We start from the raw sequence: 25,737 nt of genomic DNA, 5'->3' as shown, positions 1-25,737 counted from the left end.
GGAAATTGCAGAGTTTGGAGAAAATGAAGGATAAAATGCGAGACTGGTTACATTACGCTCAGATTAAAGAAGTCTTTAAAAATGATAAAAAGTTAGGGTTCCAGGTGGAGAAATCGAAGTTGGAAACAGAATTGTTAGAACCAAAGACTAAGGTATTATCAAGAATGTATAACTTGCTGTTAAAATGGAACACACAAGACGAAATGGTTAAATCGGCTATGATAAAGTGGGCACAGGACATTGGGCATAACATTATGTTTGAGGACTGGGAAAGGTTATGGACCACTGGGCTGAACTTCACCGCATGTAATGCTCTGAAGGAAAATGTAATGAAAATGATATACAGATGGTACATGACCCCAGTTAAACTTGCCAAAATATACCATTTGTCTGATAATAAATGTTGGAAATGTAAAGAAAATGAAGGAACATTCTTTCACCTCTGGTGGACTTGCCCTAAAGTGAAGGCCTTCTGGGAAATGATATATAATGAGTTGAAAAAGGTATTTAAGTATACCTTCACTAAGAAACCAGAAGCCTTCCTCCTGGGTATTGTCGGCCAGAAGGTGTTAAAGAAGGACCGAACATTTTTTATGTATGCAACAACGGCAGCAAGGATACTCATCGCTAAGAACTGGAAAACTCAAGATCTACCCACACTGGAAGAGTGGCAGATGCAGCTGATGGACTATATGCAATTGGCGGAGATGACTGGCAGAATCCGAGACCAGGGAGAAGAAAGGACTGAAGAAGATTGGAAGAAATTTAAGATTTATTTACAAAAATATTGTAATTTGGTTGAATGTTAAGAAGGATGCTTGATCATAAAATAATTGACCACCACTAAATTAGACTGGAATTTGATGATAAGTGAGATTAAGGAAAACATAAACCTTTTGGAGAATTGTTAGATTATATTTAAATGAGTGGAAATAAGATTGTAAACAAGATGATAATTTGCTTGAAAAAAAATTTCAACGATGTAAGTGGGAGCAGGAGACGTGAGGAAGTCCAAAGAAGTTATGAGATTTTGTTATGATATAACTAATGTTGTTTATTATTTGTGCATTTCTTTTATAAAAAAAAAACCTTAATAAATATTTATATATAAAAAAAGAGATCTCAGCCTAACATAGCTTTTCCTCCAATCTCCAGACTCCCAACTATTTCCAAACCCACTCACAATGGCCAATGCTTAGGAATGATTGGAATTGGTAATTCAAAATTTAAAGGGTGGTATTCAACTAATTTCATTTAAATCACCCACTGAAACTGATGGAACATGATTTAGTTAGGTGCATTAATTACAACAGGTCTACTCTGAGTAAAACCTAATTGAATACCATCCTTGGAAGGCACCAGATTGGGAAACCATGTTAAAGTGTTATCAAATTGTTCAGGCGGCCTCTATAACAATTTTTTTCCAATTCCTTTGACAGATGCTATGGAGTTTCTTGGAGGCTGTCAATATATGTTCCGTTTTGGACAGGTTTCTGTTCCACCCCTGTTTTGGTAGCAGGACATTTTTCGCCCAGAGCTATTTTTAATATTTGTGGTATGTCACTGGTGGCGTTCCCTCCTACCTCTTTCTTGTATGTGTGAAAATAAAAATAACATTTATACCACACATTGTCCTCCGACTCTTGGCAGGTTTTTGTGTGTCAGTTTTTAAGTGTACAACATATACAACATATGCCCAACTTTTATATGCCTGGAAGTTGCCATAGTGCTTAAACTGGAGTCACAACTGACTGAGAGCAAGAGAGCTCATGTGGTCCCATTCACTCTCTCACTCAAACTCCATGATCAGAATACTATCTAGACTCATCTCCATGTACCCTGAGCACAATTCTGAGCACAATTCAAAGTGTTGGTGCTGACCTTTAAAGCCCTAAACAGCCTCAGCCCTTTATACCTGAAGGAGTGTCTCCACCCCCATAATTCAGGCCGGACACTGAAGTCCAGCTCTGAGGGCCTTCTGGCGGTTCCCTCACTGCGATATGTGAGTTTACAGGGAACCAGGCTGAGGGCCTTCTCAGCAGTGGCACCCGCCCTGTGGAACGCCCTCCCATCAGATGTCAAGGAAATGAAACAACTACCTGACTTTTAGAAGACATCTGAAGGCAGCCCTGTTTAGGGAAGTTTTTAATGTTTGATGTTTTATTGTGCTTTTAATTCTGTTGGGAGCCGCCCAGAGTGGCTGGGGAAATCCAGCCAGATGGGTGAAGTATAATTAATTAATTAATTAATTATTAAAAGTCAAGCAAAAGACACAGCACCAAACCCTCTAAGTCTGAGGCCTGGAAAGAATTTTGTCATCAAGACACACAGGCAACACAGTTCTCTCTTCCGCTTTGCATGGCAGGCAGCTCAAGTAGTCCTGCAACAACTTTCCACTTCTCTTCTGCAAGCTGATTAAAGAAGCCGCCCACTACCATCACCCAAAGTGCAAATAAAACAAATCAAAGACAAAACTAATTGTTGACTGACACACATAGCCAGACAACAATGAAGAGAGTTTAGATAAACACTGGGGGGGGGAGGGAGGGGAGGAGACAGGTGTATGTGTATAGGTACTGAAAAGATATTTGCAGAAATGTGGGTGTGTATTCCTGAATGGCACTGCCTCATTGACAGCCAGCACTGTCAATCAACACAAAAAGTGAGTGACCAAACAGTTGCCCCAGGATACTAATCAGGAATCACCCCATGGTGGATGGAGCCAAAATGGGGCCACTAGGAAGCAAGAGGGAAATAAAAGGTTTGTGGGCACACAGAGGTTTGCAGAAGTTTATCTATTTTTGAGGATGTTCTTTTAAATTGAAGGGAAAACCAAAGCTGTAGCTGCAAAATGTTAAGAGTGTCAGTTTGAAAAATAAATGGGAAATCAGAGTATAACAGGGTGTGGCACTCTGTTTCATAACACAAGAGATAACATTGTTGGAAAAGGTGCCTGACAGGTACCTTCAAATGGAGCACCCCCGTTACAAGTGATGACAAACTAAAGCGTTCTTCAAGGCTCAACTTGCCGTCTCCCCATTTAAACTCCACAACAACCCTGTGAGGTAGGTGAGGCTTAGAGGCAGTGACTGGCTCAAGGTCACTCAGTGAGCTTCGTGGCCGAGTGGGGATTTGAACCCAAGTCCCCCAGGTCCAAGTACCACACTCTTAACCGCTACGCTCTATATTTAGCATTTATGGAGCTCACTTCAAGTGTTCAAAGAGCCCAACATATTTTCTCTCAGTTTCTCAACAAGTTAGGTCAGCGTTATTATTTCTGAAAGCTAGATGGTCGAGGTGAAATCTGGACCGGAGATTTCCCAGGAGCTAAGCAAACAGGCTTGTGCCCCTGGTCCTTACCCCAAAAGACATAAAATGTTCCAAGTGTGTGTATTTAACTCTTTTTACCTCACACTTCAGAATAACAGCGCAAAATTCGGTGAGGTAACAAACCTCGCCTTGTTTTCAAAGAGAGGCCGCGTTAGGTGGGCAGCCCATACCAAAGCTTCTCTGTAGAGGGAAAACACAGGCAGGTCTTAGGGCATGGCTTGAGGGCAAATGATACAGCTGCCTTGCTGAAGCTAAGCAAATTTTGAGCCTGTGCCTGGATGGGAGACAACTGAGGAGCCCCACGTATGCCGCCTTGAGTTCCATGAAAGAAGAGAAAAGGGAGGGGGCAGGGTTTTCTGTGCCTAATTCTAGTTCAGAATACCTGTGGATCTAGCCTGGTATAGTCCACTCTGACTGGCAGCAGCCTTCCAGGGCACCTGTTTCCCCCTTTTTAACTGGAAATGCCAGGGATTCAACCTGACACCTTGTAAAGGCCAAGCAGATGCACTACCGAGGAAGCTACAAACCTTCCTCCCCAGGAATATATATATATATATATATATATATATATATATATATATATATAGTCTCTGTACCATTCACATTCCCCACATGGAGAATCTCACAAGAGGATGCCAGCCAGAGTTCTCCCGAGTTCAGATTTCTAAAGACGTCTTTCTCCTCTGTGGCAGTTAAAGTCAGCCTGGAAAGGGGAGGCGGACCTCATCTTGGTAACATTCCCACGAAGTCTGGGTCCCGTGGTGGGTATTACTGCCCATTGGGACTGGTAAGCTGGAAGGCAGGGAGACCAGCAATAGACACAGCCCAGGCATGGGCAAACTCCGGCCCTCCAGATGTTTGGGACTACAATTCCCATCATCCCTGACCACTGGTCCTGTTAGCTAGGGATGATGGGAACTGTAGTCCCAAACATCTGGAGGGCCGGAGTTTGCCTATGCCTGACATAGCCAATGTCAAGCACAGCCACCCACTGACTGCAAGTAGGAAGACAGGCAGGTGAGGGCCAGCTGAGAAGTTGGGGGGGGGGGCAATGCCCTCATAGAACAGCCTCCATTGTGCAGCTGAATGCTGTTGCAACAGCCCACTGTGGAAACAGGCAGAGTAGCATGGTAAATGCAGGACATAATAGAAGCTTGTGGGAATTTTTGGGATGGGAGAGATTCATGGAGGCCACATGCTGGAAGTCCTGGGGTAGGGCAGAACCATATGGGGAAAGAAGGGGAAAATATTCTGCTGTGACACTCTTAAAAAATGTTTTTTAAAGAGGTGGTAATGAAGTATAATGAACCACCTGGTTCACAAAAGCCTGTGATTGGGTTAGAGGATGTGCAGGGGACAGTCACAAAAGAGCTAGCATGCAAAGGCTTTTTAAAAAGCTGAGAATTCTGAGATCATTTTAAAGTCTGTTCTGATATTTTGTTCCATCAGATATTCCTTCCTAAATTGGCAGTTGGGGGAGGGGAGGAAATCTCAGCTGCCCAATGTAGGGTTTTTTTTCAGATTTTAAAATTTATTTTAAATTTATTAATGAATTTATAACCCACGCTTCGATAAAAAAATATGGCAGGCTGGAGCATATTTACCTTATTTTATTGTTGCAGTCAGAAAGCTCTCCAAGGAGCTCAAGGGGACACACGAGTGTCCCTCATTTAATTCTCACAACAACCCTGTGAGGTAGGTTAGGCTGAGAGGCAGTGATTGACCCAAGGTCACCCAGTGAGTTCCATGACTCTGTGGGGATTTGAACCCTGGTCTCCCAGGTCCTAGTCCAATACTAACAATTACACTACTCCAGCTTGAGTGATGCCAGGCTAAGAAACAGGGGCAGTGGTTGCCGCTGGTCTGTGGTCCTTCCAGGCTCTGACTTTGAGTAAATACAGGATAGGAATAAAGTGTCACAGATATAGAGAATGTAAGGGAGCAACTGATAGGACATTGTGTGTGTGTGTGTGTGTGTGTGTGTGTGTACACAGGAGACATATACAAGCACACATATAAATACACACACACACACACACACACATCCTATCTTATATACATAAACATATATATAAATATTTTTCTTTCATAGAAAAGTCTTGATTCCTGTTGTCTTTCTCTCTCTGCAGCATCAAAAAATCTGGAAAACCCAGCCTGTGTGTGGTTGTATCCAAACCCAAGGAATTACTAATTACTGTATAGAAAATATGCAAAAAGTCCAGAGTTACAAGAACAGGGAGGAGTTTTAAGATGCTATTAAGAGTTCATAGTAGCACTAACGATTATTGGCTCAAATAAATCACATTTGGGACTGAGCCAATACCTCAACCTCTTGCTTTTCAGAGTAACACGGGGGGGGGGGGGGAGAAAAAGAGAGAGGCCGACATACATTAAAAAAACAACCCACAGGATTGTAGAGAAACAATGTGTGTGTGGCATTTTGAATACTTGTAAAAAAGCGCAACATAAGGCAATTATGCAATTACTTCCTCCAGTACAGCAGTTTTTTGCAGTGATGATTTCATTTTGGCTAGCCTGCTCCTCCTGTCAAATTACAAATTAAAATGAGCAGAGGTGACAAGATAGGAAGATACAGGATCACTTGGCACGTATTCAAGTGACAAAATGCCCTTAACACATCCGCATTCGGAAGACGGCAGCATTGCTTGGAAAATTATTTGACAGGTCATGGTTTCGGTAAGTGTCCTCTGGTTTCAATTTATGCAGGTAACTGACTTAAAAAGAGCCTCTATTCTCAAACGCCCGTGAAAGGCCACATTTTGCATTTGTGGGTCTGGAGTGACAAAATAATTCTTGCCTAATTTGCAAGTATCAGCCACAGAGTAAATTGCTTGCATCTGTTCTGGACAGAAGCCATAGTCAACCCCCAAAAACTAATTAATCTGCTGAATTGCAAAAAAAGATGCTGTGTAAAAAACAAGTAACTTCATTTGTTTGTTTGTATTAAGATGCCAACAGATTTTGGCTGGCCTTGGCCGCTTAACAAGATACATTATTTCAGTTACCCATAATGTATTTGTTTTAAAAGTTTGCCTGCCTTTATCTGCGCTTTAATAATTATTTTATGTGCGTTTGTTTTTTAATTGTTTTGCAAATTTTAGCTGGGTTAGCTACATTTTATTTGTACACCACTTTAGGGAGCTCTTAGATTAAGCGGCTTATGAATCTTCTAAATAAATACAGTTGACTCGAAAGTTGCGTGATCACAGTTTTATGCACTTGGCGGCTGGCCAGCACATCCATCACACAAATTAAACACATGCAAGGTGGAGAGCTTACCAGGCCCTGGAAAGGTCTTGTGTCAGCTCTGGAGGCCTTTGTGACATCTCACAAAGGCCTCCAGGTGAGTGTCTCCCAGAGCCTGGTAAGCAAGGCAGAGTGCTTAAAAGCTCTTTTTGCTGGGTTTTGCTGCTGTTTGTTTATCTTACTGCATTTCTATCCCACCTTTCCTCCAAAGAGTTCTAGGTGGCATACATAGTTTGTTGAGCTTTTTTTGGCAAACAAACAAGTTTTTGCCCTATTTTTAAGGAAAATCGCAAAAAACCCCGACACTGCCAACACAGGTTGCCATATGTCTGGATTTTCCCGAGCATTTTTAGTGATTTCCATCCAGACACTGCTTTCGACTGCAGTATTCCGGATAAGTCCTGGATATTCCGGACGTATGCCAACCCTAAGTTTTCATCCTCTTCATTTAAACTGTTATACTAAACGGGAGTGTTTAGCCCAAGATTCCCCAGTGAGCTTCATAGGTGAGTGGAGGTTCAAACCCTGGTCTCCCAAGCCTTAATCAGACACTCTCACCATTACACCAAATGGATGCTCCTCCATGTGTACCTCCTAGGAAGTAAACAAACTACCACATCCATTTTTCAGTTCTAGTTTTCTAGTTACGGAATTAAAATATTTCCATTTAAATAAATTTTATTGTATATAGTCAAAGGCCTTTACAATGGACGACAGGTCGTCCAGAATTAAAATGAGATAGCCTTAAAAAAAAAAAAAAAAGTAATTCCCCACCAGCTCTTTGCTGTGGTGCAATTCACACCAGCACCTCATTCCATCACATATGCAGAACAGACGGACTTTTGGCAAACCTTCCACATTTACCAAGTCACGTTTACTTGCACCCACATTCAAAAAGCCCCCTCAGAGCACGAAATGAAACAAAACTCACAGGACACGCCACCCCCCCAATAACACTGTACCTTTACAGTCTTGACCGGTAAGCAAGGGATGAATTCTCAATCTCTGTTCTCATTCGCCCCCAAAGCCAGCCTCCAGCAACTCCCTTGGAAAGCAGGAAAGGGGCTTACGGGAAACACAGGAGGCAGACTCTGCTGGGAACTGCCCCAGAGACAAGGAAGTTGCCTTCGGATTTGTTCCACGCACAGGTCATTTGGAAGCTAGCTATGAAGCCCGGGAGGAAAGAACTGTTATTTGTCTGTTCCGATCTTTCAGTTTCCTGAGGGTCAAGAATCATTTGAAATAAGTCGTCGGCAAGCAAGGGAGAGGGTAGACATTTCAGTCTCAAAGAACAACCACCACCATGGCACAATTCAGAGCGGTCTTCTTTTTTCAAACCATGAATGGAAAGTGAAAGAAGCCAGCAGTCTGCATAGTGGATCAGGAAATGCTTTTGATTCCCCATTGCAAACAGCAGACTCATCATGCTTGCACGAAAGCCAAGCTGGGCCGAGAGAAAGATTTTAAAGCAGCAGGATTTCCCCAGCCGGCTGAGGCTGATGCGATTTGTAGTGCAAAGTACTGGGAGGTTGGGGAAAGGCTGGTGGCACATAGCCAATCCATAATATAAATTCTCCGAGTGGCTCACAAAACAAATACAACTATTAAAATACTGTATCAAAGAAAAACTATTAAAATCTAAAAGCGCAATTAAGACACTTAACTTGCCATGTTTTGTTTTGATTTAAAAAAATATATGCATCAAATTTGTGCCTTGTCTGGTTTGGATGTAACACAGCAAGAACATGCATAGGTACAGGTGCCTAGGGAAAAAGCTGACTGCTTCACTCCTCCCCTGGGTCTGATGCTGTCAGGCTACCCAGAGCAAAGCCGTGATTTGGCTCAGAGCTCTGTGTGAACCCAAGTGGCTCCAAGGTTTGTACTTAGTTAACTGCCCATGGTCTGTTTAGTTCAGCGGCAGGATTGTGGGGTGGAAGGTAGTGAAGTGGCTGCAAATGGTTTGGGCTTAGCATGACCTTGGATCCCAAATGCCTTGCGAGTCGAATGTTTTGGCTCTCGAACGCTACAAACCCAGAAGTGAGTGTTCCGGTTTGCAAACGTTCTTTGGAACCCAATGTCCGACGGGACTTCCGATTGGCTGTGGGAGCCGCGCCTTGGTTTCCGAATGTTTTGGAAGTCAAAGAGACTTCTGGAATGGATTCCGTTCAACTTCCAAGGTACCACTGTATAAGCAAACGAGGCCAGTGAGCTAGAAGGTGTCCATAAAGATGGGGTCCCCAAGATAAACACGACTTCTAACAGTGGTTACAGGCCCTGTGAACTTTCTGCACATGGTTGTTAATAATCTGAATCTGCAGGGATCCTATCTGTCAACTTGCCCTATGTTTTTATTCAAGCGGCTGAAGGAGCAGGATGAGGTAGGGTGCTGATAAATGTCCTCTGAGATACAATAGGCTGTTTGACAACATGGGCCATTGGCCTGTTGCAGCAGAACTCTTCATAGGCTTAAAACACACACAGAGAGGGGGGGGGGGGCAGAACAGAAACCAGATACACCAAGAAACAATTGAAAGCACTTCTGCACGTGGAGGAAGATAATGGAGCTTTGAATGCACTGGCCACTTCTCACTTTGAGAAGCGTTTCCTGTGCACATGGGTAGGGAACCACTAAAAGCAAAGTGCTGGGAGAGCCACAACAAGCAAAGAAAACTCAAAGCATTTGTTTCGAAATAAGGACAGCCACTGAACTTTCTGCCTCTCCTAGTTGAATGACAGTTCTCCACTCATTTGAAGCGATGGACTCTGGGATTCTCGCCGTTTCTGTGAGAAACGTTATGACACACCTTTCTGAGGACCCTGGGAAACTCAGAATGCAAACTAAATACTGACATATTGTCAAAGAAGATGCTACAGACCTGGATCTCTGTTCTGGAGAAGCCAAGACTTGAGGGGTGTGGTGGTTGCAGCTTGAAATCCCTTCAGGTAATGAAGGAGTGCTATGACAAAGCCTTGTTCTCTCTGCCCCAGAGGGCAGGATTAGATTTTGGATGAACATTAAAAAGTTCTTCATGATAAGATCAGTTAGATGCTGGAAACTGTTGCCTGGCAGGTGGGCTGCCTCTCTCTCTCTCTCTGGAGATATTATCATAAATATTACAAAGATTACAATTTATTACCCACCCTTCACCCTAAGGTGTCAAGCCATGGTACAACAATTAAAATGCAATACTGATATTAAAACACAGTATTGCACAACATTGAGAGCCAGCATTTAGGGCCTTCTGGTGGTTCCCTCTTTGCGAGAAGTGAGGTTACAGGGAACCAGACAGAGGGCCTTCTCGGTAGTGGCACCCACCCTGTGGAACGCCCTCCCATCAGATGTGATGGAAATAAGCAGCTATCTTATCTTTAAAAGACATCTGAAGGCAGCCCTGCTTAGGGAAGTTTTTAATATTTAATGCTGCATTGTTTTAACACTCAATTGGAAGCCGCCCACAGTGGCTGGGGAAACTCAGCCAGATGGGTGGGGTATTATTATTATTATTCTTTTTAAAAGCAGTTCAAAACCACCAACAATCACAGAAACAAGCTGGGTCCTAAAAATAAGACATCAAAAGGTAAAGGTAAAGGACCCCTGACAGTTAAGCCCAGTTGCGAATGACTCTTGGGTTGGGGTGCTCATCTCGCTTTACTGGCCGAGGGAGCCGACGTCTGTCTGCAGACAGTTTTTCCAGGTCATACGGTCAGCATGACTATGCCACTTCTGGCGAAACCAGAGCAGCGCATGGAAACGCCGTTTACCTTTCTGCCGGAGTGGTACCTATTTATCTACTTGAACTTTGATGTGCTTTCGAACTGCTAGGTTGGCAGGAGCAGGGACCGCGCAATGGGAGCTCACCGTGTCGCAATCCCAAGAGGCTCAGTGGTTTAGACCACAGCGCCATCCACGTCCCTAAAAATAAGACATCAAGTGTCAAAAGCCACAGTGAAGAGGCTTGTCTTCAGCATTCACCAAAAGCTCCATGTTGAAGGTGCCAGACACACCTCTGTGGGGAAGGAAGTGCTACAGATGAGGAGATGCCACAGAAAATGTCCTCTCCTGGCCTGTCAGCCTGAGATCTTCAATTAGCGGCTGGGCAGTCACCTATTCATAGAATAATAGATCTTTACGATTGGAAGGTACCCATAGATTTACCAAGCCCAACACCCTGTGATGCAGGAATCCTGCCCACAGTTGTCCCTGGGTGGGCTCGAACCACCAACCTTCTGGTTAAGAGCCAAGCATACTGACTCACTGTGCCACCTGAGATATGGGGCACTCTAGCTCTGAATATCCTGCATGGTGCAGGGTGTGTGGGGGCTACAAGGCACTCTCCAACTCTACAAGTTAGGTAGAATAAAGCAGTGCATGGAATGCAGGGGCCAGGGAGGTACTGAGTGCAAAAGCACTTTGCCTGCCGAAAACCCTCCGACGCTGCCATTAAGAAGCACAGGTTCTCCTGTTAATTAGAGCTTAATTTGGACTAAAGTACAGGCACGTGCTAGAAGAGATAAGATCACAAGCGGCGGAACAAACCAACTGCAAGGATTTAAGGTTTGAACTTGAGATAAGACTTCATTTGGTGCAAAAGACTGGGGGAGGGGAGCCTACAGTTTATTTAAAGTTTTCTTCTCCACATTTATGATTCAGCAACCCTCCTCTGAACGTTAGTTCAAATTACTGTATATTTGTTCAAGCGAGGGTGGAAGAAACAGGATTATAAACATGGAATATAACATCAAACGGAACTGTGTGTAAAAAGGGGGGGAGGGAGGGAAGCTCTATTTTGCAAAAGGTTTACGATGGAAACTTAGAGCTGACTCTTCCCCATCCTTTATTATTTACGAAGTGAATAATGCTAAGAGGACATGGAATTTAATTTTATTGGAAGTGTAATTGCTCATATATCTTCAGCAGGAAGGAAGGATGAAAGGAGTCTGTGAACTGCCAAGTAGCTGCTAAGGTTCTTTACTGAATCATCTGCAGTTCGACAGACCGCTCTTCTTCCCAGGCTGAGAAGGAAAATGGTGACAACAGTTTATTTACTGGGACAGAGTGACTTTTGCAGCTGTTGTTAAAGTTCTTGGTGCAAAACAATGAAGCATGGGACAGAGCGATGGAGAAATTTCTGAAACGACAATGGGATATCAGCTCTGCCAAAGGCATGATGGATAACAGCAACAACCAGGGGAAAGAAAGACATAACATCTTACAAGGACAGGAAGAAACACCATGGACAAAATAATTGCCACACACAGGAAGAACAAGGCTATATTTTTAGTTCCTCACTTGCAGTTTTATAAATCATTTAATGTGCCAACACGAAAAAAAGTTATTAATATTGCCGTTGTTGTATAAGGGATTTTTATTGTGACCAGAATGTAATTTAACCTGATAAGATTTTGGAACGCAGAAATAAAGAAAATTATCAAACCATCAAATCTAGCACGCGGGGAGCCACTTTAACTAAATTATATAATTTGGTATTTTAATTATTTGTATTAATAATTGTATTAAAATTGCTATTGTTATAATGAGGCTATTATTGGACTGTAATTGAAAACTAATAAAAATGTATTACAAAACAAAAATCATACATCACTAAAACAGACAATAAAATTTGTGATATTACTATGCAAAAAATACAAAAAAATAGTTGGGGGTAGGTAAGGGATGGGGCTATGGACTCCCTGGGTGCATTCTATGGGTCCTCGGACCCCTAATAAGGAACCACTGGTCTAAGATAAATTTAATTATTGTAAAGATAGGTTATTTTGCTGGATTTTATACATGTGCATTTTAAAAAAGACAAAACAGCATGGGATTAAAACTTAAGATGCAGAAGTATGTCCTGAACATAGGCACAAAAATTTCATTTCAATACCTGTTTGCAGGACTATCACATGACGTATGGAGCAAAAGCTTTTGGTTTAAGTAACTCACTTTACTACAACATACATGCCTCTGACAAAGGACTTATCAGAAATCCCAACTTCCAAGCAGGACCAGTTCTTAATAGCTGGCAGACTGTGTCAGACTTTTAAAAGCCAGATTTGACACATTAAGTGTGCCCCCCCCCAAGTCAAATAAATGCTCCCATTTCGATTTATTTTGGGAAAAGAATTAAATGAAAGCAAAGTTGTTTTGCATGTGTGACCTTTAACAAGTTTAATTTCTTCCACGTAGCCAAGGGCTTTGTGCTGGATCATGATGGATTATTACGCTTACAGAATAGCTGTCCTGATCTTTATAACCAAGCTCCTGTATAAGATGTTGCTTCTTTCGCACCTTGCTTCTATAAACACAGGCCAGAGACAAACACTGCACTGTGGTTTTGACATTGGAGACGCCAGCTGGGAGAACAGCAGCAGCAGCAGGAGTCAGCCAGGAATCATAAAACTGACTTACTGCAAACCAGAGGGGGGTGGGGAAGCAGGGGAGAAAGAGACAGAGAAAGAATACTGGTTCTCAGCAAACACCTCGCAGTCAACATCATGGAAGTCAGGGCACTGGAACATCAATCTCAGACCCTCCAAGTGACCCTTTTTTTCAGGACAGTCCCAGATTTACAGAAGCAGACCTGGTTTTTTATTTGATCCTGGAATGTTCCACTTTTCCTTAGGACGTTCCTATTTTCATAGGAGAAATGTTGGAGGGTATGCGACCCCTAAGTCAAGGAGATAAGTAACCATACAACCTATTTACAAGACATCTGAAGGCAGCCCTGTATAAGGAAGTTTTAAAACATTTATGCGGTATATATGTTGGAAGTCGCCCAGAGTGGCTGGGGCAACCCAGTCAGATGGGTGGGGTATAAATAATAAATTATTACTATTATTATTATGGAATAGGGTGTCCGTATTTTCATTGGGAAAATATTGGGGGGTATACAACATTACTGCATCTTTTAAGTGCCCAGTTCAGTTGAAAACAGCAGGACATTCCCGCTTCTTTGCAAGATCTTAGCCTATGCTGCTTCTCTTCACTTCCATTTCCCTGTGGTTATCCTGGAGGACAGGAGCAGAAATATGCCCCAGTGCCTAAACCAGGGACAGTGGCCCTCCAGGGTCTGTTGGACTACAACTCCCATCAGCCCCAGCTAGCATGGTCAATGGTCCAGGATGATGATAGAGCTTGGAGCCAACCGACTTCTTAAAGGCTACAGGTTCCCCAGCCCTTGTTAAGAAAGCAAGCACCTTGATGTAGGCAGGAGAAAGTGATCATTGCTTACCCTGCTCCCTCAATTAAATAGCCATTGTAATGTCTATACAAGGAATCCCTGGGCCAGATAAACTACAGTGGTACCTCAGGTTACATACGCTTCAGGTTACATACACTTCAGGTTACAGACTCCACTAACCCAGAAATAGTGCTTCAGGTTAAGAATTTTGCTTCAGGATGAGAACAGAAATTGTGCTCCAGTGGTGCGGCGGCAGCAGGAGGCCCCATTAGCTAAAGTGGTGCTTCAGGTTAAGAACAGTTTCAGGTTAAGTACGGACCTCCGGAACGAATTAAGTACTTAACCCGAGGTACCACTGTAATGGGGAAAAACCTGCCTGTACAACCCACAGTCAAAAGAGCAAGCTCCTTCTTCAGTCACTTCCCTAGCCATGCAAGAACCCCCCTGAGAGATCTGAATGCTCTGGTGAAGGAGCATGTTCTTAAATTATTGCTAGAAGCTTCTTAATGACAATTTGGGAATTTTCAAGTTCCAGCAGGCATCCCAGGCAACCTTGGAAGCAGCCAAGTACCTCCTATCCCCATCGAAACCTGGCAATACAATCCAGAGCAAAAGCTGAAGTACCTCGAAAGTAGCAAAGGCCTTCCTTCTGAAACAGAAAGGTAAACATATCGCCAGATCGTAACCCTTGGACTGGCCAGCTTTGCAGCAGAGCTGTTTTTGCACCATAACGCAACCTCCCCCACACTTGGCCTATTGAGACACTTGTGCAAACAGAAGCTTCCTGTCAGCCTTTTTTTAAAGTTTAGTGGAGGGTTTTTTTTGCTACACAACAGCGCCCAATTTAGCAGGCAACAGAATAAGTCAGTGAGAAGAGGGGGTCAACCTCGCAAAACATCACTTCACTACGAAACCAGGTCAGAATCTCCCACAGCCCTTTGGGAGGCTGGCTCCAGTTCTGCTTTGTTTTTAAATCTAATTTTTATGAAGACTCACGTTCAGGGACACTGTGTTTGTATAGCCAGATAAAGAAGTGATACCGGGGTGGGGTGAGAGGAGAGTGAGATAAAAATGGGGATTTCCCAATTGATAACTTCCAGCAACAGGGATACCACCCCCCACAAAAATGAGGCATGTGGATGCCAAGCCAGGCCCCAACCCTTCCTTGTTGAATGATAGGAAGAACCAAGAACAATGCACCTAGATAACACCTTATCAGCTAGCTCTGCATAGGTGACAGCTGCCATACTGCCCTAGACCCCCATCTTCACTATACCGTACTTTTAAAGCAGTATCACAGCACTTTATTTTACTTATTTCATAAAATAAATACACGGCTTGATTTTTAAAAAAACACCTCAAAGCAGATTTTTTAAAAGCCTTAAACCATCCGCCGTCCCCCCCCCCCAAGCATCCTGGGAACTGTAGTTTATAAGTGTGCTGAGAGTTGTCATGAGACACCCCTCCCCCCTCACATACACATTCAGCTCACAATCTCAGAGAGGTTTAACAATCAATCCTTCTTTCCAGGAAATTCCCAGAATTGACGCTCAACTCTCCTCACAACTTGTAAGCCTCTTAAGTCCTCTTCCTCTTTCCAGGATGCTTGGGCGGGAGGGGGGGGGACCATGTCTGTTTAAAGCGGTACAAAACCGCTTTAAATTCATAGTGCAGATGGGACCCTCGCTTTCAGCAGCCGTTTTCCTTGTAGTTGAGGGAACAGCATGGGGTTTCCAACCCACCTGCAACAGCCCTACAATTATTCCCTTTTCCGCGTCTCTCCAGACGCTCCCCGCCATTAGGGGAGGGCCGGCAAAGTGTACCTAATACTGTACATACTTCAGGGGCAATAACCTATATCAGGGGTGCGCGCAGACCCCTCACACTTTTTGGAGGGAGCACGGAGAGCAAACATCTCCCTCCTCCGCCGACAGACCCAACACCTTGAGTTAATCCGAAGTCCAGGAAACCAAACGCGCATTAACACATACACACGCACACCCCCTCCAAAAGGATTATATACATGACGGCAGACTTCCCGGATCCTTCCCGAGATAACATTAGCTCCCATGACCCACCACCTCCTTCCAAGGCTCATAGCTGGCAGGATAAAGCAGACCTCCACCAGCACCCACCTCTTCCCCGCACCCAAGATGAGCCACTTCTCAGCCTCTTCCTCCCCACAGCTTGCTCTTTGCTAGCCGCTCGCTGACTCCATCCTGACTAAAGCATTCCTGCCCACTTGGCCCTTGATTCCCCGGGGGAAGCAGTTGTTCCTCGGAGCAGCCCCCCGCCCCCAGCTGTCACCCATCAAGTGGCGGATGGAGAGGGGCACTCTGCACATGCTTAGAGGTAGCCTCTACCTGAGCCGCGGCTAAGCCCTCCCGCCCCAAAGCAAGGCTCCGGCACGCCCGGCGACCCCCGCCCCCGGTGCCTCCCGGCCTACCTTGCAGACCGCCCGGCGCCCCTTGCCCACCGCTGGGACCGATCCGGCCTCTTCCCGTCGCCACGCTCTTAGCCCTGCCCCAGCTGCTGGCTGCGAGCCTGACCCCGCCCCCTCCCTCTCGCCCGCGCGCCCCGAGTTGCCGACATTCTCCGCCGCCGACCAATCGCCGGAGAGCTCCGCGGGTCCCTTCGCCGGGAGGCGCCTCTGGTAGCCAATCAGCGCGGGCCTCGGCTCTTATTATTCATCCGGCTGTTCCACGCCTGGCTTCCTCCTCCCGCTGCTCTGCTGGAAACCCAGCTGAGTTCCGGGCAGCGCGTGACGTCGCCGCCGCTGCCGCTGTTGTCTTTCTCCTGAGCGGGAGGGAGGCTTCGCTTCAGCCCCAGTGGGCGGGGGAAGGAGCTCTCAGCGGGGATGCTGCAGGGCTGCTTGTAGGGTAGGGTGGGGTGGGGGGTGTTGCTGGGTCACGTCCCCCTAGTGGGCTCAGCCCTCTCCCCTGCCCTGCCCTGCTCAGCAAAGAGAAGTCGAACCCGCCTTTCTTCTCCCAATGCTGACAGAGAGTCTTGACAGGAGGAAGCCCCAGCAGCTGCTGTCTCTGCCTACTCCTGCCAGGAAGCACTGGGCGAGTGCCTAGTTGCAAGGAGCCTCCACCGGCTGGTCCTTTGGCCCAGACTCTCCCCTACCTCTTTGCTTGCCTTCTCTCTTGTTGGAGCAGTAGGTATTGGGGCGGGGGAGAGATAGGAGTTACTGGGACCCAGCCCCTCCACTGTGTGTGGCACTCAGAAGAAAATGGCAAGTGAGCAAAGAGGAGGAGGAGGCTGGTATTTGCATGAGTAGCTGCCATAGCTGGTTCTACCATTGGACAGAGTGAGGTGGTTACCTTAGGCGGCAGATCCTGGGAGGCAGGAAGTGGTGGTGAGGTGGTGAGAGGACACAGCTGTGGTGTTCTTTGCGCCCTTCCTTATATATTTATTTTTATTTCATACATTTTATATACCCCTTGGTTGTAGGAAAAAACAAAGTGGCTTACAAAAAAAGATAAAACAACAAAACCATCACTAAAAACTTTTACTGCTATAATTTACGCCATACACAAAATTAAAACCATAATAGACCGAAAACAAATTAAAACCCATATAAACTTTCCAAACATCTCAGTAATAATGTCTTCAGCAGGCACCAGAAAGAATACAGTGAATGCATCTGTCAGGAGTAGTCAGTGTGTTGTCCTCTAGATGTTGTTGCACTCCGACTACCATCTTTCCTTAATATTAGCCATACTGGTTGGGGTTGATGGGAGTTGTAGTCCCACATCATCTGGAGGATACCATATTGGCCAACCGTGCTCTAAGCTAACCTGTTGCCCACAGGTGCAGTGGAAGGCTCTGTCCTGTCCTCAGCACTCCTTGGGCTGTTAAGGGGAAATTTTTATTCCCCTCCTAGGTTTTTCCCCCCAGCAGCAGGCCATCAAAAGGACTTTTCATGGCTACCCTCATTACTGATTTATGTAGTGGGCATACCAGGAGAGCCTCCGAAGCAGATCTTAAGGTGTGGGCAGGTTAGTATAGGTGTGGGTGGTCCAGTAAATAGCTCGGGTCCAAGCTGGTTAGGACTTTAAAAGTCAAAACCAGCAATTTGAACTGGGCCCGGTAATGTGGTGGTGGTGGTGGTGGTGGTGGTGTTGTTTTGTTTTGTTTTTGTTTTTGTTATATAACGATAATCATCACCCTTTGACTTTCATGGGAAAATGAGTGTCTAGCTTCTGACCTGAGCTACCTTGCCCTTTGAGTCTGACTCTGTATGAGTTGCAGATGGTATGGCACAAAGCAGAAAGTCCCAAACCTCCTTTAGGTGTGTTAGTGGTTGGCATTAGCCAGTCCTCCCAAGGTGCTGTGTAATCTCTGCAGCTGACCCTGGGAAGGGATGGGTGCTGTTAGTGCACAGGTGGTGCGTACACCAGAAGGAGAAACATGTTTGGTTTGGATCAGGGGTCAGCAACCTTTTTCAGCCATGGGCTGTTCCACCATCCCTCAGACCATGTGGGACTATATTTTGAAAAAAAATGAACGAATTCCTATGCCCCACAAATAACCCAGAGATGCATTTTAAATAAAAGGACGCATTCTACTCATGTAAAAACACGCTGATTCCCGGATCGTTCGTGGGCCGGATTGAGAAGGTGATTGGGCTGCATCCGGCCCACGGGCCTTAGGTTGCCTACCCCTGGTCTGGATTAATGAGTTCTGCATTGCGTAACAGAGGATGTTGGAAAGCTCACTTGTTCACCTCTGTCCCTGTTGTGCCAATTTCCTCTTTTTTGTGTGTTTCTCAGTTTTGTGAAACTCGTTTTATTGATTGGCTTACAAACCAACAATTTCTGAAACCTGTTTTTGTTACATGTACTGAAGTCTTTTCATACATGACACAAAAACAACAAAGGAAACCGAATTCTTGTTATTAAAATAATTTATATATTGTGGGAAATTGCAGTCAGACATATCTATGCATACATACTAGTTGGTGCATGAAGGGTTTAAAACCACAGAGTTCTTAGCCTCAGCTAGGTCATGCCCCTTACCTCCATGAGGAAGGAAGTGAAGTTGCTTCTCTTTCTGTTCCTCACCTCTCTCTGTGCCATGTAATCAACTAGGACTAATGTTTGAAACTATATGCTGTATTTTGCACCCAAAAGTAATCTGCCTGTGTTCTTTTTGCTGCTGCATGAAATAACACATGAACTGGACCTTTGGATTTAGTAAGTGAAGCATTTAAAACTTACTGAACTGTATGTGGTCTGTTCATTGCTACAAGGGTAGAGAGAGGGGGCAGGCATTTTAAAATACACTAAATGGGATATGCAAAAAGGTTTAGCAACCTACTAGCAATACTGCTGTTTAACTCTGAGATTGTTTTTAATTCTGTTGGGGGCTCTCTCCTGCTGGAGGGGTGTGCAAAGCCCTATGTTTGGAATTTAGGTACCCATCTGATTCTTTTGTTAATTACTCACACACAGGTCAGGTCAATTTTCCTCCTACATACACCGCCTTTCATCTTGAGAAGAAGTGTCAATGCATTTCCCAAGCAGAAAAAGTCAGCAGCAAAATAACAAGCTGTCAATCATAGTAAAACAGTAAGATCAAAGTAGAAAAACATCCCTAATTAAAATATATCATAAACAAGTCTGTTAAAACCACAGACCAGGAAATCAGAGGAAAGCTTACCTCAACAGGCATGTTTTAAAGAGTCAGCAGAATGCCAATACTTACGGAGCCTCTTGTATTTCACCAGGGAGGGCATTCCATAACACTGGTACCACCAGTGAAAATAACTGACTCCATGTTATCTCAAGTCAATGATCAGGCTGTGACAAAACTAACTGGATTAACTGCCAGCCTGGCCTTCTCCCTGACATGCTACGGATCAATGTGCAGGATTATTATTATTTGTATATAAGAATCCACAGGCCCGGGTTTAGCAGCCCACTGAGAGATAAACCAGTGAGCTGCTGGGAAATCCAGAAATAAAAGTTTTAGTTTGAAAAAGTTTTGGAGAGAAGTGTGAATTGGATTAAGACATGATGCTGAGGGATGGAGCAATTAATCCATTCTACTGTGCTGCTTCCCTGCTCTAAATCTCCCACAAACTACCGGCAACTGCACAGGTCCCTATATTATTTCCAACGTTGAACTGGTATCCAAGGTGGGGGAAGAGGCTCTTTAAGATCAGGAAAACAGCATGGTGGAAAGGGCTAGGTGCTGCTGCCCCAACTGGATTATTTGATTCAGTTCTCTCATGCACACACAAACACACGCAAACCACACAGTTGTTTTGTGATTTGACAAAAAAATAATAATAACAGTGCAAGATTTGATCACTCATTTTCCAGTATCCTGTATAGTTTGGCTGTGACAGTTGGTCAAAATAGTTCACAGCTGGTCCCAACAGCCAGATCATATGTGCACTCTAGCTTCATACAAATCCAGGATTGTGATGCAAGTCTTCCAATGGGGGCTGCATGATGACAGCCTTACATTTCTAGCTGATAGATAGATAGATGATAGGAAATAATAAATGCGTTCATCATTGTGGCACCTTCATGCTGCAAAGTGGCACTTTTTTGAAGTGCTGCAACTCCTGCAGCTGTTGGGGACACAGTGACTCTGTTGCATGGGTGGGTGGGGCACAATCCTATAGGTAGCAGCAGACCCTGGAAGAAATCATTCTACTGCCGTGAAGTGCACTAGCTAAGCTAGTTTTTTCTTGGTGGGCTGCTCAGCTGGGTTATGCAATTTAAGACCTGATTAATATGAAGTGAGTGTAGACATGTTAACCAGAGTAGAGTCTGAGGGCTTGTCCACACTGGAGTTTACTGTGTATTGGCAGCTGTTTGCATTTCCATTTAATTTGCATTGTCTAAATGACATTACCATCAAGCAACACCCATCTGAATGCAGACCCCTGTCAATTCTAATCCAATAAGTTGGGGGAGATGGGGCTCCAAACCTCTCTACTCAGGGTTGCATACAATTTGTTTTGTTTTTTAGGGAGTGATGGATAAATTACCACTTTCTGCTACTCTGCTTTCCACACCCACTGCTTCATCAGTGTGTTCATTTCTTATCCAGCTTTCCTTTGACCCTCAGATTTGCATGAAACCAGAAAACTGCACAAGCAAATTTACAGTTGGCTGACTGCGCTTTTGCAAACTTCTTAGATGAGGATTTTGTGTGTGTGTGTGTGTGTGTTTTTTTAATTTAAAAAGCTATCTGCGTGCATGCCCTGTTGGTACTGTCAGTGCCAGATTTACGTATAAGCTAAACAAGCCATAGCTTAGGGCCCCACTCTCTTGGGGCCCCCCAAAAAAAATTAAAGGGGGGAAAAACCTGGATGTACATTTCCAAAATATTAGATAAAAAACAAATAAAATAAATCCTATATATACCGCAACAGTGCTTGTGCTATGTAGGCTCCTATGATGTATGTACATTAATGGGCCCCGGTGCTAGCCTGCTCCCTAAAAAATCACTGGTTTGCTCATTTCTATATATAGGGTGCCTGCATGGACTGGTTGCATGGCAATATGTGCAAATGGCTTTAGATACCTATTAGGTCCATAAATTACCATATAGCATATATTCAACACAAAAAACAGTGGTGACAATTTGTTGTTGACAAAGGACAGCTGGACATATAAAGGGCCCCATTACCTTCAGTAGCTTTGGGCCTCATCAAACCTAAATCTGGCCCTGGGCACAGTACCTAACTGGCATAACAGAGTTAATAAATTAGAAGGCAGGGACACAAACAAAAGGGGATGGGTACTGAAGCTGCTTCACATATGCCAAATCAAATAGCTGCAGGCATGGACTATTCAGTCTAAATGTGAATGTGGGGAAAGTGGATTAACAGCTGAATGTGGACCAGCCAGACTGTGAAATGTTTTGATAGAGACCACCTGTGGCAAGGATTCTCAGTTGGACATGGCTGCTGTATCATTTTTGGGGAGCTTGCAGCGGTAATCGTATGAACCCACGGCCAGCAATGATCTTTTCGAAAACCTTAGCAAGCCACTCATTGAGGAATGCTTTTATGCAACTATGCTTTAAGTTCATGCCTATGGCATATCTGAATGGCAGGTAGAATTGAATTCCAGGAGACTCACAGTTGTGGGCAGCCAATATGTTTTATTATCATTTATGGATCCTTGTGTGGTCAAAATGGCTCCATTTGCACACAAGGGGAGGTATCAGCAGGTACACAGAAAAGCCAAGATTTGCAGAACTACCCCCCCCAATAAACAAACGAAACAACTGGGGACAAAACCCCTAAAAAGGAGGGGGACCCAAAACAGACCAACGAAGACTGAGCATGCTCTATAGCCAGAGAAAACCACCTTGCTTTGGGAGGAGGGGGAGGGGGGTGGAATGTAGTTTCCTGGGAGCATGACTAGCTGACTGGCTGGCAGAAATTTGGATCAGGCTCACTCTGCCCTGCAACATTTTTTCCCAGTTGCACTTAATGAGCCACCCCAAGAAGGATTCCGGTCAGACCTTGTTAGTGGTTTCAGAGGCTTCACAGACTTGGGTAAGATCTGGCGCTCCTGGGGTTGGCTTAGATATGTAAACGATATGGCAGCATTGTTAGGTGTTGTGGCTGGGAAGTGGGGGGGGGGGGAAAGCAAGTATGGTCTGTTGCAACACCTTGTTGTGGTACCCACCTATTTTGAGCAAACCATTTTGTGGAATGTCTTTATTTATTTCTTAACATGCCTTTTGTGGTAATCTGAAATCTTTTCGGAGTTACCCACATACGCTGTGATGTCACTGGGCGATGATGACCTTTGCTTTCAAGTCAATAAATGCCGCAGTGACAATTGAAACTTGTGGTTATTGTGCTTTGGCTTTGATCTTATAAAAGGTCTTCTGCTGTGGTGTGTCTTGCCCTTTTGTCTTCTCCCCTGCGAATCCCACGCAAATGCTTATCTATGCAGACGGCTATATTCAACTAATTTTCACTGAAAGCACACCCACTTAAATTAATGGACTTAAGTTAGTCGTGGACATGTTTCATTGAGTCTACTCTGAGTAAAAGCTGGTTGTATGCCACCCAGAAGATTTTCCTTTCCTTTCCCTTTCTCTCTTTTCCAGTGAGGACTGGACTTGCTTGTAGTTATCTGTCCTTTCCAGCTGCCAAAGATCAGTGGAGTCTCTTGTGGTACTTCTGACTCAGCCTTGATATGGGTGGGTAAATCAGCCCAGTCCCTTACCATTTCCCATCATGTTCAGTAGCATCAAAGGAAACTCCAGGATAAGGACACCCCTTTCTTTCTTTCTTGTTTGAAGGAAGTGAAATGCACAAAGTCAGAAGAATGGGAAATCCATATTTACAGATGGAAGCAAGCAGCTGTGGAATTATCGTTTTGTCCTTATTCATTGCTCAACGGAGGATTCCATTCTGGAGTTCCAAAGTAATGTATCAATTACCCACCCACTCATTCTGTCACCATCATCTGTGTTCCACGTCATGGGGGCCACTTAACAGAGCGAGGAGGGGCCAACTCTGGAAAAGCCGCTTCACTTTTTCCCAGCAAGTCCCAACAGATGATGATGTGCTGTGGGATCAGTGATGGCTTCGCCAAGAACCTCCTCTTGAATGTTGCATCCAGTGGGGAATTAGTCGCTGGCTACTTCCCAGGACTGGCCCACCCAGGAGGTTTGATGAGGCAATCGTCTTGGGCGGCAGGCTGGGGACAGCTGGGAGGGGCAGCAGATCCAGGCCCTGGGGAGCATGCCACCCACCTCCTCCTGTGCTTGGTTCCCACCTCTTCCTCTACCTGCTCCTCTCCGGCCTCCTACTTTTTCTTCTCGTGCCACCTTCAGCCTGCCAGGGCTTCTGTAAGCTGCCTCCACTCAGCAACTGTGGGGCTGTGGGCAGAGGAGGGCTTTTTCTGTTTTGCCTCAAGTGACAAAATGCCCTGGGCTGGCCCTGCTACTTCCAGAGATTCAGCTAGGTCTAAGCCAAGGCCAGCTGTTTGGGAGTGATGGGAGGGGTGATTTTAAGGCTGCACCACTGGCACAAATAAAGGCACAACTAGGCAGAACAGTAGGAGATCCATAATCTGATTGGCAATTTTTAAAGAGCTAAATGCTGGTTCCCCACCCCTCAAATTTAAACTGGTGTCGTGGTGCTAATGGATGAGTAGTTTAACCTTTTCCCCTCTGCCATTCTCCTGATTGGAATTGCCCCACCCCAAGGTACTATTTGCTTCACAGGTCAAAGCACTGGTCCCGTACCTTATCACCTCGAAAGGGTGTACATAACCCCCCTGGTTGTTGAAGGAGGCAGCTGTGCAACTCTTACCAAACAAACCTGGGGGATGTTTCAAACTTACCTGGTTTTAAACCCGACCTCTTCTGCGCAAAGCGTATCCAGTGCCAGTCTTACTCAAAGTAGACCCATTGGAATGAATGGCCCCAAGTTGGTCGTGCTCATTCATTTCAGCAGGTCTGCTCTGAGTAGGATTAGCATTGGATGCTCCCCAGCGGGATCAAATGGGTAGGTGAAGATTCCCTAGGAGGGGAAGAATGGTGCTGATGACATCCAGCTAGGCTTTTTTCCTATCCAGTTTGTGAGCAGAGGCCTTAATCTTCCGCTGAAGTCTGGGGGCTGTAAGAAACTAGATGGCTGACAAACATGGACTGTACTGTATCAGTGTTCCAGCAATGGCAGTGCCCTTCTGTTTTTGTTTTTTTTAATGCTCCTACCTGAAGGGGAGCTGCTGCCACCTGGAGGGGAAAATGGAAGCCACACTTTCAGATCCTGGCTAGGAACTACTTGGGTGGAAATAGTTCTGAGTGATCTCCTGGCTTGTCTTGTGGAGGGAGAAACGACTCTATTTTAAAAGTGGCATACTTAAAAGTGATGCTTTTTGTTTGAAAGAAAAGCAGCCAATCTGCAGTTGGTGTTGGTGTAAAAAGAGGTGCTCAGTTCAAAAGCACACCAGTGCAAGTAGACAAATAGGCACCGCTGTGCTGGGAAGGTAAATGGTGTTTCCGTGTACTCTGGCACTCATTACGGCATCCCATTGCGCCAGAAGCAGTTTAGTCCTGCTGGTCGCAACCCAGAAAGCTGTCTGTGGACAAATGCCAGCTCCCTTGGCCTGAAGCGAGATGAACGCCACACCCCATAGTTGCCTTTGACTGGACTTAACTGTCCAGGGATCCTTTACCTTACTAGGTGGCATGGGGACTGGGCCCAGTGAATTCAATTGTCTCCATCATGCCACGGAATGAGAGAGGGTAAGTGAGCATGCAGAGGCTGCTCCTTTTGCCTGCTCCCTCTTCATGACCCTGCTGTGCCACCCAAAGAGAATGTGCACAAACAGGTAAAGCGTTGCAATCACAGGCGGTGGGGTGATAGCAACCAATCTTGGTGCCATCATGCTGAGGCAGGAACAACTGCTTTCTCCTCTTACCTATCCTCCTTCGAGTGGCATAACAGGAGGCGTTAGGCTCGCAGCAGTGAATTTCCATCATTGCTTCACCCAGGAGAATGCAGGTGAGCAAGTGAGAGGACAACGTGGCTGCTCCATCTGCAACCAGCTATCTATGCTGCACTGCCCAGGGCAAGGTTAGCCAACGTGGTGCCCTCCAGGTGTTGCTGGACCTCAGCTCTCATCCAGTGCTGATAGGTGTCCATTGGGACCAGTAGGGCAGAAGGCAGAGACAACAGGAAGTAGAGTCAGAGGCAGCTAATTCTAGTTTTGCCTCCATTCTCCTCCTAACCAAGTCCTAAAGGGTGACACTAAGAGGAACGAGGAGGAAGCTGGAAAGCAGTGCCACCCTCTGTCTTCTTACCTAGAAGGCCTCTTCCCCTTATCCAGCCTCTCCTCAGGACACAGAAAGGGAGGCGAGGTTGCGATTTAGTCTGCCTGTCCTCCCTAGCAACAGCTTCCAACTGGCTGCTTTCCCTTCAAAATAAAAAAATGGCACCGTTAAGGACACTTGACCCCCCCCC

The 25,737-nt window shown here is 45.1% G+C and overlaps 1 protein-coding gene and 1 long non-coding RNA gene across 4 annotated transcripts in view; one reads left to right on the top strand and one right to left on the bottom strand.

Annotated features, from left to right (window-relative positions):
- Positions 1-16,347, bottom strand: part of STAT3 (signal transducer and activator of transcription 3) — a gene marked incomplete at its 3' end in the record, with an annotated part of 41,792 nt that extends 25,445 nt beyond the window's left edge. For all 3 annotated transcript variants that reach the window (XM_081837823.1, XM_081837824.1, XM_081837825.1), the window contains exon 1: positions 16,225-16,347. The remainder of the gene's footprint in view (positions 1-16,224) is intronic.
- LOC309328355 lies at positions 1,128-15,122 on the top strand. The gene is made up of 2 exons (XR_014150810.1): positions 1,128-2,779; positions 11,516-15,122. It is a non-coding gene; the product is annotated as an uncharacterized lncRNA (long non-coding RNA).
- Positions 16,348-25,737: the final 9,390 nt, after the last annotated feature.

The sequence above is a fragment of the Podarcis erhardii genome, assembly GCF_964252035.2.
Source record: "Podarcis erhardii genome assembly, chromosome: 13".
Classification (NCBI taxonomy): domain Eukaryota; kingdom Metazoa; phylum Chordata; class Lepidosauria; order Squamata; family Lacertidae; genus Podarcis; species Podarcis erhardii.
Note: the sequence above shows the minus strand (reverse complement) of the source record. Positions and strands in the feature narration are given on the sequence as shown.